This window comes from Stegostoma tigrinum, chromosome 14 (assembly GCF_030684315.1).
Source record: "Stegostoma tigrinum isolate sSteTig4 chromosome 14, sSteTig4.hap1, whole genome shotgun sequence".
In the NCBI taxonomy this organism is placed as follows: Eukaryota; Metazoa; Chordata; class Chondrichthyes; order Orectolobiformes; family Stegostomatidae; genus Stegostoma; species Stegostoma tigrinum.
In genome coordinates, this window is record NC_081367.1 from 46,157,801 (window position 1) to 46,173,031 (window position 15,231).

General features: G+C 39.6%; 1 long non-coding RNA gene across 1 annotated transcript in view; it reads left to right on the forward strand.

Moving 5' to 3' along the window:
* The first annotated feature begins 4,733 nt into the window (after nt 1-4,733).
* Nucleotides 4,734-15,231, forward strand: part of LOC132210509 (uncharacterized) — a 37,547-nt gene continuing 27,049 nt past the window's right edge. The window contains exon 1 of the long non-coding RNA XR_009446636.1: nt 4,734-4,853. This is a non-coding gene — a long non-coding RNA (uncharacterized LOC132210509). The remainder of the gene's footprint in view (nt 4,854-15,231) is intronic.

Genomic DNA, 15,231 nt, shown 5'->3' on the forward strand with positions numbered 1-15,231 from the left:
AAAGTGGTCTGGCAGACATAACCGATGCTTAGTTTAAATTTATACAAATACCTTGATAGGGCACCTCAAGGTGATCAATTCCACGCTCTCCTACTCTTCCCCTTCATTACCATGTCAGGCTGCAGCTCATTCAATCCTCAAATACAAATTTGCTAACCCCTTACACTTTCCTGACTCCTAACAACCAGATCAGAACCCCCAACCCAACATGATTCCACACTCAGGACCTGATATTCCATCCTCATCTTAATCCCATTTTCAAATGCCACCCTAGTCCCACAATTATCCTTACACCCTAACCTTTCACAATAGATGTCAAAGTGACTCCTTATGGGCCTGGATATTTAAGTGTCAAAACATGCCCAGTGAATGTAGCAAATGGGGACATGGTTGGCTTGCTGAATATCTTGGACTTTGAGGAAAACTATCTTGATTTCAGCTATGCTGAAGGAGATGCAATCAGATATCCTGGCCAGAAACGTGGAGCTTAGCACTCATATAGTAAAACTGAGTGGAGTCTGACTGTGATTGCCATTCATTGCAATATCTGGACCTTTGATAGCCAATACAGGTGGGTTCCAGAATCAGACTAATCCCCCTTCATTCATAATATTGATCTACGGAAAGGACTGAACAGAATTTACAATAGGTTTCCTGTCCCTAGAAGTACCTTTATACTTAAATTGCTGCTAAAAGAGTGGCATGTAGATTAGAGCAATGTAGTAAACAACACTGTTGCTAAAAAACGCTTATGAAGTCGAAGTTATTTTCCACTGAATTCTGTTGGGAAATTTTATGTTGTAAAACAGCATTGTAGCCAGAAACAGCTGCTTATTCCCAAGGTATTAATGCTAACTTCTGATTGAGACCATGAAATGGCCCTTGACTGACTGCACCCATCCTCAAGCCACAACATGTTTCTGCTGTTTATTTATCTGACTCAGATTTGTTTGATAGAAACTGTATGCTCTGGCTGACAGAGGTAGTTTTGTGTAGGTAAGACACTTTGATTTTGGTTGGTCAATGTGACTGGTGAAGGCGCTATTTATCAAAGTCTTATTTGAACAGACTTTTCAACCACAGGGTTGGAACCTGGCAATAGTCTATACCAAAAGCTGAAAAACAAATTTCAGAAGAACAAGGAAAACAGAACTGCTACAATCTATTCAAGTAAGAACACTGTACAGATAAATAAGGGGAGAGTCCTCAGTTCATCAAAAAGAAATACTACATGAAAGTTTTTCCCCCACAAATCATATTTAATTATACATCTTGTTTGTGCCAATCATTGCCTAAAGAAGGGTTTAATTTAGTGGGGACTTTCTGTATGTTTTGAGGTACAACTATATTGCAATCAGGTTGGTGAGTCAGAATGCTGGTTTGTCCATGATGAGAATTATTTTATGAAATGGAAGGCAAGGCAATTTTTTGATATCTTTAACCTGTGAATTGGAAATGGTAAGACATCAATAAAATATTTTAAAATGCCAGTGTGAAGTAAAACCCATCCATCCAACCAAAACCAGATAACAAGTAGCTAAAATCACCATGGAGCAAATATTCCACTGTCTTCTGTGTATCTTCTTTGTTGACATGATCTTCTGAGAAGGTGAGAGGAACACTCACTGAGTGCTACTTTAATTGGGGACTTGAGTGGGGAAGCAATTGTTCCATTTCCCTTGAGGCCAGTCTAATGGGAAGTCGTTGAGGCCTGAAGGGATCTAAATAAGAAAGCTTTAAACATTTCTTAGAGTCAAGGTAAGTAGGAGTACTTCTTAGGCTGTTAAAGAAAAATCCAGACCTTAACTCTCAACAGCAAAGGCCTCCTAGAATCTCTACCTGGCTATTTATGTTAGCTCAACGTTGCATACCATGGCCAATAACAAAATTATTATTTCCTTAATATGTAGGAGCAGAATTAGGCCATTTGGCCCATCAAGTCTGCTCTGTCATTCAGTGAGATCATGGCTAATCTGATAATTCTCAAATCCACTTTTCTATCTATACCCAATAACCTTTGACTCCCTTCCAGATTAAAAATCCCTCTCAGCCTTGAGTATCCTTTACAACACAACATGTGCTGCCATCTGTGGCAAAGAATTCCAGATTCAATGCACTGAGAGGAAATTAATTCTCATCTATCTTAAGTGGGTGATCCACTACTGTCCTCTGGACCTAGACTTGCCCAAAAGGCAAAATAGTGTCTCAGCATCTATTTCATAACAGTATTGAATGGCCATCTAAATGAGGCCTAGGGTTTAAAATCACATGAATATCATGCTGTTGAAGTGAGAATGGTTTGCAACTTGCTTTGATGCCTGTGCCTTCCATATCTACTTGATATGCATTCCTCAATAGAATCAGAGAAATAACATTACAAGTAAAAGACTTATAGTTAGTGGATAAGTGTGGGAAATGGTGAACTATGGAAAATAATACAGGATACTGTGGGAAGCTATAAGACAATTTTAGTTTATCTAGGGGAAAAATAAAAGTACAGCATTTTGGAAAATGACATTCTGTAAAATTATATTTAAAATAAAAGACAGATTGCTGGAGAAACACAGCAGCTCTGGCAACATCTGTGGAAAGAGCAATAGAGTTAACATTTCAAGATCAATATAAATCTTTTTCAGATCATGTAGAAAATGCAATTGATAACCATGAGGGGATGGTGTCAGGTTCTGGGGGTTCAGGTTGGAGGCACAGGAGGGTGTTGGGTTCTGGGGTATCACACAGAAGGAGGGGGTAGGGTTTGGAGACATTCGGGTTGCAGGGGTTCAGACTGGAGGGAAGGGGAAGTATCAGATTCCGGGGGTTCACACTGGAGGCAGGGACGTGAAAAATGCCATTTGGAGAGGCAAAGAAGAATTATGAGTCAATTTATCAGCCAGACTAAAAAATATATCCGAAAGTCTTCTTTAGGTATATAAATAGTAAACAAGTGGTAAAAGAAGGAGTAGTGCCAATTAGAGACTAGAAAGGAGAATTACACATTGTATCATTATATCACCAAAGACAGAGATGCCACCCCAGGCATCGTGAATGGGGAGGAAGCTAGAAGAGTCCAAAATTGATCAGGAGGAAGTATTATATAGACTGCTTATACTTAAAGTTGATAAGGCACTGAGACCAGATGAGAAGCATCTAAAGATTTTGAAGGAAGTGAGAGTGAAGATTGTAGGGGCATTGGCCATAACCTTTCAGTCTTCCCTAGACTCAGCTGATTCTTCTTTCTGAATTTCTAACGTATGATGAACGGCTAAGGATCCTGGGATTGTACTCATTAGAGTTTAGAAGGTTGAGAGGAGATCTAATAGAAACTTGCAAGATAATGTATGGTTTAGAAGGGGTGGACGCTAGGAAGTTGTTTCTGTTAGGCGGGGAGACTAGGACCCGTGGGCACACCCTCAAAATTAGAGGGGGTAAATTTAAAACTGAAATGAGATGACATTTCTTCAGCCAGAGAGTGGTGGGTCTGTGGAATTCATTGCCACACAGAGTGCAGTGGAGGCCGCGACGTTGGACGCCTTCAAGGCAGAGATCGACAAATTCATGATCTCAAAAGGAATCAAGGGCTACGGGGAGAGTGCAGGGAAGTGGTGTTGAAATGCCCATCAGCCATGATTTAAATGGTGGACTGGACTTGATGGGCCGAATGGCCTTACTTCCACTCCTATGTCTTATGGTCTTATGGTCTTATGAATTCTAAAGAAGTCATGTTGGTCTTGAAATGTTAACTGTTTCCCCTCTGCAGAGATGCTGTCAGATCAGTTAAGTTTCTCCACACTTTGTTTTTATTTCAGGCAGCCAACATCTACAGCATTTTGCTTTTATGTAAGTTTTATTTTAAACTGTGCTAAGATCTCTAAAACAAAACATATTTGCAAATAACACAAAAGAGAGCTTGGTTAAAAAGACTGAGTGACTTTAGGAGGATTTATTTACATTAATCATTTGAGAAATAGATGTTAAGTGAAATTTTATTTCAGGGGAATATCAGATATTTTTAGGAAGCAGAATATATGCTAAATGAAAAATGAATGAAATCAGAGAGACTTGAGATTCAGATTAAATCCTTCAAAGTGGGAGAATGTTAGTAATGTTGTGTAAAGCTATGGGATCCTAAGCCTGATCTTTTTTTTTAATTATTGGTAGATTAATGGGAGAGGCAATGTTATTTATTACCAACATAAACAGCCAATTAGACTGTAGTTAAAATACAGGTCTCAAAATTCAATATTGCTGCACATTTGTCAGATTCTTTACATGAGCAACTAAACTCCTAAGAGTGGGTAGGACGTGTATGTTCATTATTATCAGGTTTTGTAAAAGGGATATTGTTTGTAAACTAACCTATTGCAAGTTTCTGAAGGAATAAGAACCCAGTAGATAAAGGGGTAGATATGGTGTACTTGGATTTCAAAAAAAGCTCTTAATATTGTATCACAACAAAGATAATACAAGATACACAAGATAAAGGCACATGGTCCATTAGGTGACAATGCATGCATAAAAGAGATTGGTTAGCTAACAAGAATCAGAGAGAGGGTACAAGTGCACCATTTTTGTGATGGCAAGTCATAATTAACAGAGTGCCATGGAGATCAATGACGGATCATCTCTATTTCTAATCTGTATAAATACCTTCACATGATCACAAAATTGTTACAGCTTAGGAACCATCTGCTCAGCCCATAATATCTGCGCACGGTCTTCAGATCCTCTGCTTTTTCAATGTACCTTTGCACATTATTTCTGTCTAAATAATTATTCAATACTTTCTCGAATGCCTCAACTGAACCGGTCTCCATCACTCATCTTGGCAGTGCATTCTAGACCCTAATTACGAGGTGAGTGAAAAAGTTTTTTCTAATCTCGCATTTGCTTCTTTTGCAAATCACTCTATATTTGTGCCCTCTGGTCTCTTGATCCTTTTACGAGTGGGAACAATTTCTCCCTATGTACTCTATTCCATGATATGTACTATGTACTCTCTCATGATTTTGAGGCCTCTGTCAGATTTCCTTTTAGTCTCCTTCTCTTTAAGGCCAACCTTTTTCATCTATCCTCATAACTAAATCTTTTCGTTCCTGGAATCATCTTATAGATTGCGTCTGCACTTGGTCCAATGTGCCAACGTCCTTATTGTAATGTACGTGGAACTGAAGCTGAGGTCTAACAAGTTCAACTCATTTCCATGCTCTTATACTCAATGTCATTATCAATAAAGCTGAGAACACTACATTTTATTAATAAGCCTCTTAACCTACCTGCCAACTTCTGTGATCTATGCACATTATGGATCCAGGTTCCTCTTGCACTCCGATGTTATATATTTTTAAATGCTTTCTTGCTAAAATGCATTACTTCATATTTCTCTGCTTTGAGCCCCTTTTATCACCTATTAACGCACTCCACCAGTCTCTATCGTTTTGGAGCTCTCCACTGTTCTCCTCACAACTTACATTCTTCAAAGTTTCATGTCACCTGCAAGTTCTGAAACTGTCCACTGCACACCAAGCTCTCGATCATTACTATGCATCAGGAAATGCAATAGTCCCAAGACCAACACCTGAGGAATTCTATTACAAACCTTCTGCCAGCCTGAAAAACAACCAAAGACTACTACTCTATTAATTTTATCACTCAGCCAATTTTATGTCCAATTGTTACTGTCCCTTTTATTCCACGACCAATAAATTTCTTCATGGGTCTGTCGTATGACACTGTTTCACATACAAGCTTGAAGTTCAAGTATATCACATTAACAGTGTTACTGTTGAGCCTTTCTGTTACCTCTGAAAGATTCTAGCAAGTTAGTTAAACATAATTTCCTTTTTAATCAACCCTACATTTCCAATGTGACTATTAATTCTATCCAAAATAATTGCTTGTAGTAGCTTCCCTACATTTTCTCCCATGACCTCCACCACTCCTCACACCAGATCTCGTCATTACATGGGCTGCTTTCACCACAGCCAATGCATTTTCATTTACTAATGGTCCCTATTAGCAATTTTTCCTTCTCCCCAGCTCACCACTATCCTTACCAACAGTGTTGCATTTGACTGAATATGGTGTCAAGGAACCCCAGCAAAACTAAAGTCATTAGAAATTAGAAAAACTTCTCCATTGAGTGGAGTCATAGCTAAGACAAAAGAAGATTGTTGTAGCTGTTGGAGGTCAATCATCTTAATGTCAAGACATCACTCCAGGAGTTCCTCAGGACAGTGTCCTAAATCCAACCATGTTAGCTGCTTGATCAACAACCTGCCTTCCACCATAAGGTCAGAAATGGTGATGCTCATTGATGATTATACAACGTTTAGCACCATTTCTGACTGCTCAGATCCAGAATCAATCCATGTCCAAATGCAGCAAATACTGGGTAATATCCAGGGTTGGATTGACAATTTTACATAACATTCATGCCACATAGGGCCAGACAATAGCCATCTCCAACAGAGAATCTAACCATTATCAATTGTCATTGAAAAGCATTATCATAGCTGGATTCTCCACTATTAATATCCTGCAAGGTCAACATTGACCAGCAATTGAATTGGACTAGCCATACAAATACTGTGGCTACAATATCAGGTCAGAGTTATGAATTGTGCAGTTGGTTAACAAAGCCTGCCCACCATCCACAAAGCACAAATCAGGAATGATAGAGAATATTCACCACTCACCTGCATGAATGTAACTCCAACAATGCTTGGGAAGCTTGACACCAGACACTACGAAGTAGCCCACTTGACTGGAATCACATTGACAAAAAATCACTCTTTCCACCACTATGACATAACAGCAGCAGTGTATACCATCTTCAAGAAGCACTGTGGAAATTCACCAATGCGCCTTAGGCAGCACCTTCCAAATCCATGACCACTGCTATCTAGATGGACAAAGCAACACATATGTGAAAAACATTAACACCCACAGGTCAGCGATAGTAGGAGCTGCTGATGCCGGATTCTGAGGTAACAAGGTGTGGAGGAGTAGGATCACAGCAGGCCAGGCAGCATCAGAGAAGCAGGAAAGCTGACCTTTCGGGTCTGGACTTTTCTTCTGAAATGGAGGAGGGGAAGGGGATTCTGAAATAAATGGAGAGAGGGGGAGGTGGTGATGGAAGGTGGATAGAGGAGCAGATAGGTAGATAGAAGACGGACAGGTCAAGGAGGCTGGGATGGAGCCAGTGCTAGTCAGCTTTCTTGGTCCTCCGATCCTGCCTGGCCTGCTGTGTTCATCCAGCTCCACACCTTGCTATAACACCCACAGGTCCCCCACCAAGCCACACATCATCCTGACTTGGTATTATGTTATTTGATGCAGTGACAGTGGCAAATCCTGAAACTCTTTCGCTAACAATATTGAAAGTGTATCTACATCAAGTGGATTGCAGCTGTATAAGAAAGCAGTGCATCAATACCTTCTTAAGGCAATTAACAATGGGCAAGAAATTTTGGTCAGCCAGCAATTCCCACATCCTCTGCATACATTCAAACAGGGTGAGAGATCGCAGAACTCAGTGACACAGAGAGATTTGTATGACCTAGTACGTTAATCACTAATATTTATAGCTACAAAAAGGTGTCTGATCAAAGTTTTTTTTTGTCTTGTACTCTTCACAACATTTCATGAGAATACAAATGCAAAACCAATGTGCAAATGGGAAAACCAACATTTATGCTGCAAATGAGAAAGGTGTTGATTGGTTAGCAAGTGGACTCTGGTTCGTACAAGTGTTGACATGGATAATGTCTCCACTAACACACTTTGTCAGTTATAAATTTAAAATCAGGGAGCTTGGCTCTGATTGGTCAAAGCTTTGCTTTGAGAAATGAACCAGCAAACAGCTGTCACCTACTTCGCTGAGTTAGAACAGATGCAGTTCAGATAAATATTCTTTTCTGTCTGCAAGGAACAAAGCCATATATATTATGATACATAACTTCCAATACATAGAAGTGTGCCAACTGATAATCCTAAATTGGTTGACAGTGTAATTACTTACACATTCAAGATTATCCAGTGAAATGTTTTCCAATTGTAGAATCACATCTAAAGCAAATGCAGACTGGCTGGTTCTGTCAGTACTTTGATTGTCATGAACAGCCAAGAAAACATTCCTTTTGGTACAGTCTGTCAGTATTCCGGACATATGGCCTCCAAAACTGGCATCACACTGACACTGAAATTCACACGCCACATTACTCATTTGTGTGATAGGCAGAATATCTATCTGCCTTAATTGGAGCACCCTGTTAATGATGACTGCTACTCATGTTGTGACTGCATAGGTTTAGGATTAAACTAGCTTCACCTGTTCATACAGGATCTTGATAATTTGCAGGTCTTTCTCGGTAATGCTTAAATTCTGTCCTTCCAAATGACTAACAAGTATGTAGGTGCAGCAAGTGATTAGGGAGGTGAATGGAATTCTGATGTAAATTGCAAGGGAAATGAAATATAATAGAATCATAGATATCATGTACAGCATAGAAACAGAGCCTTTGGTCCAACTTGTCCATACTGGCCAGATATCCGAAATTAATCTAGTCCCATTTGCCATCATTTAGCCCATTTCCCTCTAAACCCTTCTTATTCATATATCCATCCAGATGCCTTTTAAATGTTGCAATTGTACCAGCTCCCATCACTCCCTCTGGCAGCTTGCGCCATACGTGCACCACCCACTGTGTGCAATAGTTACACCTCAGGCCCTTTTTAAATCATTGTCCTCTCACCTTAAACCTATGCCCTGTAGTTTTGGTCTCCCTTACCCTAGTAGGGAACTTTTAATGCAGTAGTACAGAACCTCGGTGAGAACATGTCTAGAGTACTGTAAATAGTTTTGGTCGTCTTATCTGCAAAAAAAAACATTGCATTAAAAGGAGTTCATATAAAAGTTTACTTGATTAATTCTTTGGATGAAGAGCTTATGGAGAAAGTTTGGAAAGATTGAAACTTTATCCATCGGAGCTCTGGAGAATTAAAAGTAATATTAAAGCACAAAAAAACCTTAAGGGGGTTTTGACAGAATAGATAATTGGGAGGATGTTTCTTTTTGTTGGGGAAACAAGAACTAGGAGACAGTTAAGAACAAGAGACCACCTTTAAGTTTGAGATAAAGATATTCATTTTCTTCTCAGTTATTATTCTGAGAAATTCTCATTGTAATCTGCATGCTTGAACTTATTGAAGACTAAGTTAGATTTTTGTTAGACAAAGGAGTCAAGGGTTATGTGGGCAGACAGGAGAGTGGACCTGAGACCACAATAAGATAGTTGTTACTTTACTGAATTCTGGAGCACACCCAAACAGCCAAATGGTCTACATATGTTCCTGTGTTCTGTTTCCTGTGAGTTGTACTACCTAACAAATAGTTATGGCAGTGATATGGGTATTAAAGGTATGTGCCTGAAACAAGTATTCACATTTGCATGTGGAAATAAGGACCAGGAATAGGTACAATCTCCATTACTTTCTTGCAGAAAATTTCTAGAATTAGAATTGATGATTAAAAATTCAAATTGCTGGAAAAGCTCAGCAGGTCTGGCAATATTCGTGGAGAGAAACCTGAGTTAACATGGATATGGAAGATAGAGAACGTGTGGAAATAAATAGCGACATCTTGGAAAATGCCCATATTACAGAGGAGGAGGTGCTGAACATCTTGAAATGAGTGAGGATGGATAAATTCCTGGAACTCTATGGGAAGTGAGGGAACAATTGCTGGGCCCCTTGCTGAGATGTTTGTATCATTGACAGTCACAAGTGAGGTCCTGGAAGACTGCAGATTGGTTAATACTGTGCCACTATTTAAGAAAGGTGGTAAGGTAAAGCTGGGGAACCATAGACCAGTTAGCCTGACATCAGTGATGGGCAAGTTGTTGGAGGGAATCCTGAAGGACAGGATTGGAAAGGCAAGGACTGATTAGAGATAGTAAACATGGCTTTCTGCATGGAAATTGTGTCTCACTAATTGGACTGAGTTTTTTTGAAGGAGTAACGAAGAGGATTGATGAGGGCAGAGCAGTGGATGTGATCTATATGGTCTTCAGTAAGGTATTCGACAATGTTCCTCATGGTAGACTGATTAGCAAGGTTAGATCACACGGAATAAAAGGAGAACTAGCCATTTGGAAACAGAATTGGCTCAAAGGTAAAAAACAGAGGATGGTGGTGGAGTGTTGCTTTTTAGACTGGAGGCCTGTCACCAGCGGTGTGCCACATGTATCTGTACTGGGTCCACTATTTTCTGTCATTTACATAATGATTTGGATGTGAATACAGGAGGTATGGTTAGTAACTGTGCAGATGACACGAAAAGGTCACCTCAAAGTTCAACGGGATCTTGATCAGATGGGTCAATGGGCCGAGGAACGGCAGATGGAATTTAATTTACATAAATGTGAGATGCTGCATTTTGGAAAGGCAAATGGTAAGGTCCCGAGGAGTGTTGCTGAACAATGAGATCTTGGAGTGCAGATTCATAGTACCTTGAAAGTGGAGCTGCAGGGGTTTTTTTTCTTAATTCATTTGTGGGATGTGGACATCGCTAGTTGGCTAGCATTTCTTATCTATCCCTAGTTGCCCTTGAGAAGATAGTGGTGAGCTGCCTTTTTGAACCACTTCTGTCCTTCTGCTGTGGGCTGACCCACAATGCTATTAGGTAGGGAATTCCAGAATTTTGACCCAGTGTTGGTGAAGGAAGATAGGATAGTGAAGAAGGCATCTGATATGCTTGCTTTTATTGGTCAATGGCATTGCGTATAAGAATTGAGGGGTCATGTGTAGCTGAACAGGACATTGATTTGGCTACTTTTGGAGCATTGCATGCAATTCTGTTCTCTCTCCTACAGGTAGGATGCTGTGAAACTAGAAAGAGTTCAGAAAAGATTTATGAGAGTGTTGCCAGTGTTGGAGGGTTTGAGCTAAAGGGAGAGGCTGGGGCTATTTTCCCTGCAGCATTGAAGGCTGAGGGGTGAGTTTAAAGAGGTTTATAAAATCACGAGGGGCATGAACAGGGTAAATAGACAATATCTTTTCCCCAGAGTGGGAAGTCCAAAACGAGACAGCACAGGTTTGAGGTGAGAGGGGAAAAATATAAAAGGGGTCTAAGGGGCAACTTTTTCATGCAGAGGATGATGCATTGCATGGAATAAGCTGCCAGAGGAAGTGGTGGAGGCTGGTACAGATACAACATTTAAAAGGCATCTGGATGGGTATATGATTAGGAAGGATCTAGAGGGGTCTAGGCCAAATGCTGGCAAATGCGACTAGATGCATACAGGATATCTATCTGAGGTGAACTGGAGTGTCTGTTTCTGGGCTGTGTATCCCTATGTTTCTGTGAACATTACTACACTGATGCTGCCAGACCTGCTGAACTTTTCCAGCAATTTCTGTTTTTGTTTCTGCTTCCCAATATCCACGGTTCTTTTGATTTTTATTTAGTAGATAATGGTGAACATTAGATACAAATGCCTGTTCACTAGCAAAGCAACCTTTCAAATTTTCAAGATAACAAAGTGTGAAGCTGGATGAACACAGCAGGCCAAGCAGCATCTCAGGAGCACAAAAGCAAATTTTCAAACCACCTTTTAATGCCTAAATATTAGTGGACACTGGGAATGAAATGGTTTTCCTGATGATCAGTGTTTCCAGCATATTGTTGATGATTAGACAACATAAACATATTTCTTTCATAAAATGCAATAGATAGCTTTCCTGTCATTCTTGCCTCAGGAAAGCTGGGTGTCATGAAGGGGCTTTTAAATATTGAATGGTTCTCTTGCTGTGTACAGTGGGATTGATTGACCTCAGGAAAATTGCTGTATCTTAAAATATATTGAAAATTATTGGATTGTATCAGCTACCCTGGTCGACCAGATTACTACACAAAATTGCTTCAGACACTTCCTCTTGCCCAACCCAATGTGATTGATATTGTGATAACAGTTGGAATGTAGTTCAATAACTTAAATGAGCACGATCCAGGAAGATCTGCTCAAGATCAGTTGCAAATCCTGGCATTTACGCCATCCTTTGTGAGTCCTCCCGAATCAGCCTCAGATTTCAGTGTTGAATCTGTCAGAATCAGTTAGTACAGATTATACCAACAACAATTGTTTGAACAACACACTAGTTATACTGCATTTTCAGGGCAGGTTGCATATGTAATTTTGGTGAATATTCACTTGTGTTTACAGTCAGGAGGCCTGAATAATTTTCAGTTTCAGGCCCCTTTTCAATTTTACTGACAAGCCGTGCAATAAACTGGTATCAATCTGCCGTTCATCAGTTTCACATGAAAGTAAGTCCTGCAAGGGGAAACAACTATTCACCGAGAATGCAAGAGTATCTACAAGCATTGCCATTGCTGAGGATACTGGTCAACAATCATTCAACTGTGGTCACCAGGTTAAAAATTTAATACCTCAAGGACTCTAAAGATTTTTAAACCGCGTAGCCTTTATTCTCTCTGTCTGTACCAAGCAGTTACCATTTTAAACTTGATACCTGAGTTGTGTGTGTGGGTTTGATGCTACATTTTTATTATTTTTCTTGTGTTTTCATAAAATTTCTCTTTCATTCAAGAATAAAACTTTGTAATTGGCGCTTTCATTTTGATCTCCATTTTTAATTGAATTTTCATTACTGCATGCTAAAAAATTTTGCTGCAATCAACTACGAGGGGTTTGAAAAGGAGCTGACTCCACCTCCTCAGCTGGTCGTAACACATTATTACATTGTCAAGGAAGATGAGGACCTGAAAAGGTAGCTGTTCCTTGTAACAATGCTAAGCTGTTGTACTTGATGGTAGACCAGTTGGCCACTTTTCTTTCTGCCTGATAAAATAGACAACAATAGGAAAAGAACTTCCACGTGCTGTTATAGTACAAAGGCATTTTAAAGAAAACACTTGTAGAAAGGACGGTATTTAAATGATTATGATGTTGCTATTCGAAATCCCAAAGAATAGTTTAACCTAAAGGAAGGTATTGAATATAAAATATATATTCTACTTATACACTGACATGTATTTTGAATGACTCATGTTAACAACAAAATGTAGAATGATCTAGGAAAGGAGATAAAGCTTAAGTTATTTAAAGCTGCATATCCTCATACCTGCATCACTGAGGCATTTTGCTAAACTCCATGGTAACTAACTGAATGTTGGCAAACCTTTAAAATGTCAGAACTTCAGACGGAATTTCACTGAACAAACACAGCATGCAAATGTTGCTCCAAGTGATGCCATAATTGTAAACACCTTACAACATGTGGAATCAAAAGAATGTAAAGTGACAGAAAAAATAGAAACAACAGCAGCTAGAACAACATACCAGAACTGTGGAGCAAATTACTCACATAAAAGGGGTCAAACAGCATATCTGCATGAAAAGATATCATGAGGGCATGTGGGAAACAAAATCATTTTGCACGATAGTGCTGTTTAAAGTTACTTGATCACATCAGAAAGCAGACTACAGCACATCCTTTCAAGATAGTTAGCAAAACCACATTATATGAACAAGGTGTGGAGAGTGACCAGACATCAATTCATTCAGCACAAAGGGTAAGTATGCACATGTAATGCACGTCACAATAGCCATGTTTTCCATTTTCAACCACTGTGCAAAGGTCAGAATCACCTCTGGGCCAATATATATATATTGATGTATGCACCTCAATAAGTATAATTCACTGAGATAGAAAACATCCAAGTATTATCATATGGGTTAAAACATACTGTGGGGACTATTCGTACTATAGTTGAATTGAAAAATTACAAGTAATAATAAAAGTTCGTAAAACATTGAAAAGAATCAAGGAAAAAAATCAAAATACCAATTGGAAACAAAGGGATTAGAAGGGCAATAAAATGTGTGGTTAGTTACCCTAAATTGGATAGTATCTAAAAATCAACAAGGGGATCATAGTCCATGGTTAGCCTGCACAAGTTCACTTCAATGCAGACAATTATCACTATTATGTTCTCTGCTGATTTGAATGATTTCGATACCCAGCCAGCACTATCTGAGTTGTTGATAGACTGGTAGCGCCAAGGGATCAACACTGTGAATGGTCAGCTCTGTCTAAGGTTAGGTCTGCACTTCATAAAGAGGGCTGCATTTGGAGCAGGTGCCGGTAGCTATGTGAGAAGTGAATCTTGAGCTGGGATGTAGTGAAGAATAGCACAGCAGCAGATGGAGAGAGTTGGGTCTAAGGGTTTCCAGTATTACTCTTAAGACGATGTGTAAATAAAGGGAGATAAACTGTCTGTATTTGCAACTCCCCGTTGAAATGACAACGTTTGTCATTTGCTGGGACATCCATTGCTCAGTCTATGGCCAGCACAGTTGACAATATGTGAAATGGATCCTGTCTGTCAGAAATGATTTCAATAATTTCCCTACCATAAAGGTTAGACTGACAAGCTAACATGCATCTCTTACTTCCCTTTACACTACAATCGTACCCTTGGGTCATTTCTATTTTATATGTTCAAATAGTGCAAACTATAGGCTGTAGAGAAGCACCAAGAAGAGAGTAATGAGACTTGAGACTTAATTTTACATTTGTAGTCACCAGCTGAGATCATGACTGCACAGGCCTTAAAGGACAGACTGAATGATGGATCTGCACATAGTGAAAAATTGGGCATGAGTGCAGTGCAGTCAGGGTAGGGGCCAAGGACAGCCCATGTGTTTGTTTATCAGAGATCAAGGGTACAGAGGGCACCACTTAGGACTCGTTTGTACACTTTGATGGGACAGACACGGTGATTAATAAATCGTCCTTTCATTCCAGATCATATCTTCCCAGGGTGCATTTTGTCCTGGATTTCTGCTTTCTCTGCAGGGTTTGTTGCTGTGCATGTATGAGGTTGGTTTGTGTGTGGGCCTGTACTGTGGTAAGGTAAGGTAACCAAAAAGCTGGCAGCATCAGAATCCGGGCATGTCACATAGCTGTGAGTGGCACCTGGTTCTCAACGTCCTGCAATAATACTTGCCTCCACACTGTCTTCATGGTCACACCTACACCATCCCCAATACATACATACGTGGTATAGTTTGTGAATAAACAGAAATATTTTGTAGCTATTGTGCATTACTAAATTGCATCAATTCCATCTGCAAATGAAGTATAATATGAACAAATTGATTGCTGAACATGCTAATCTTTTCCAAAACAGTATAAGACTTCCCAAGT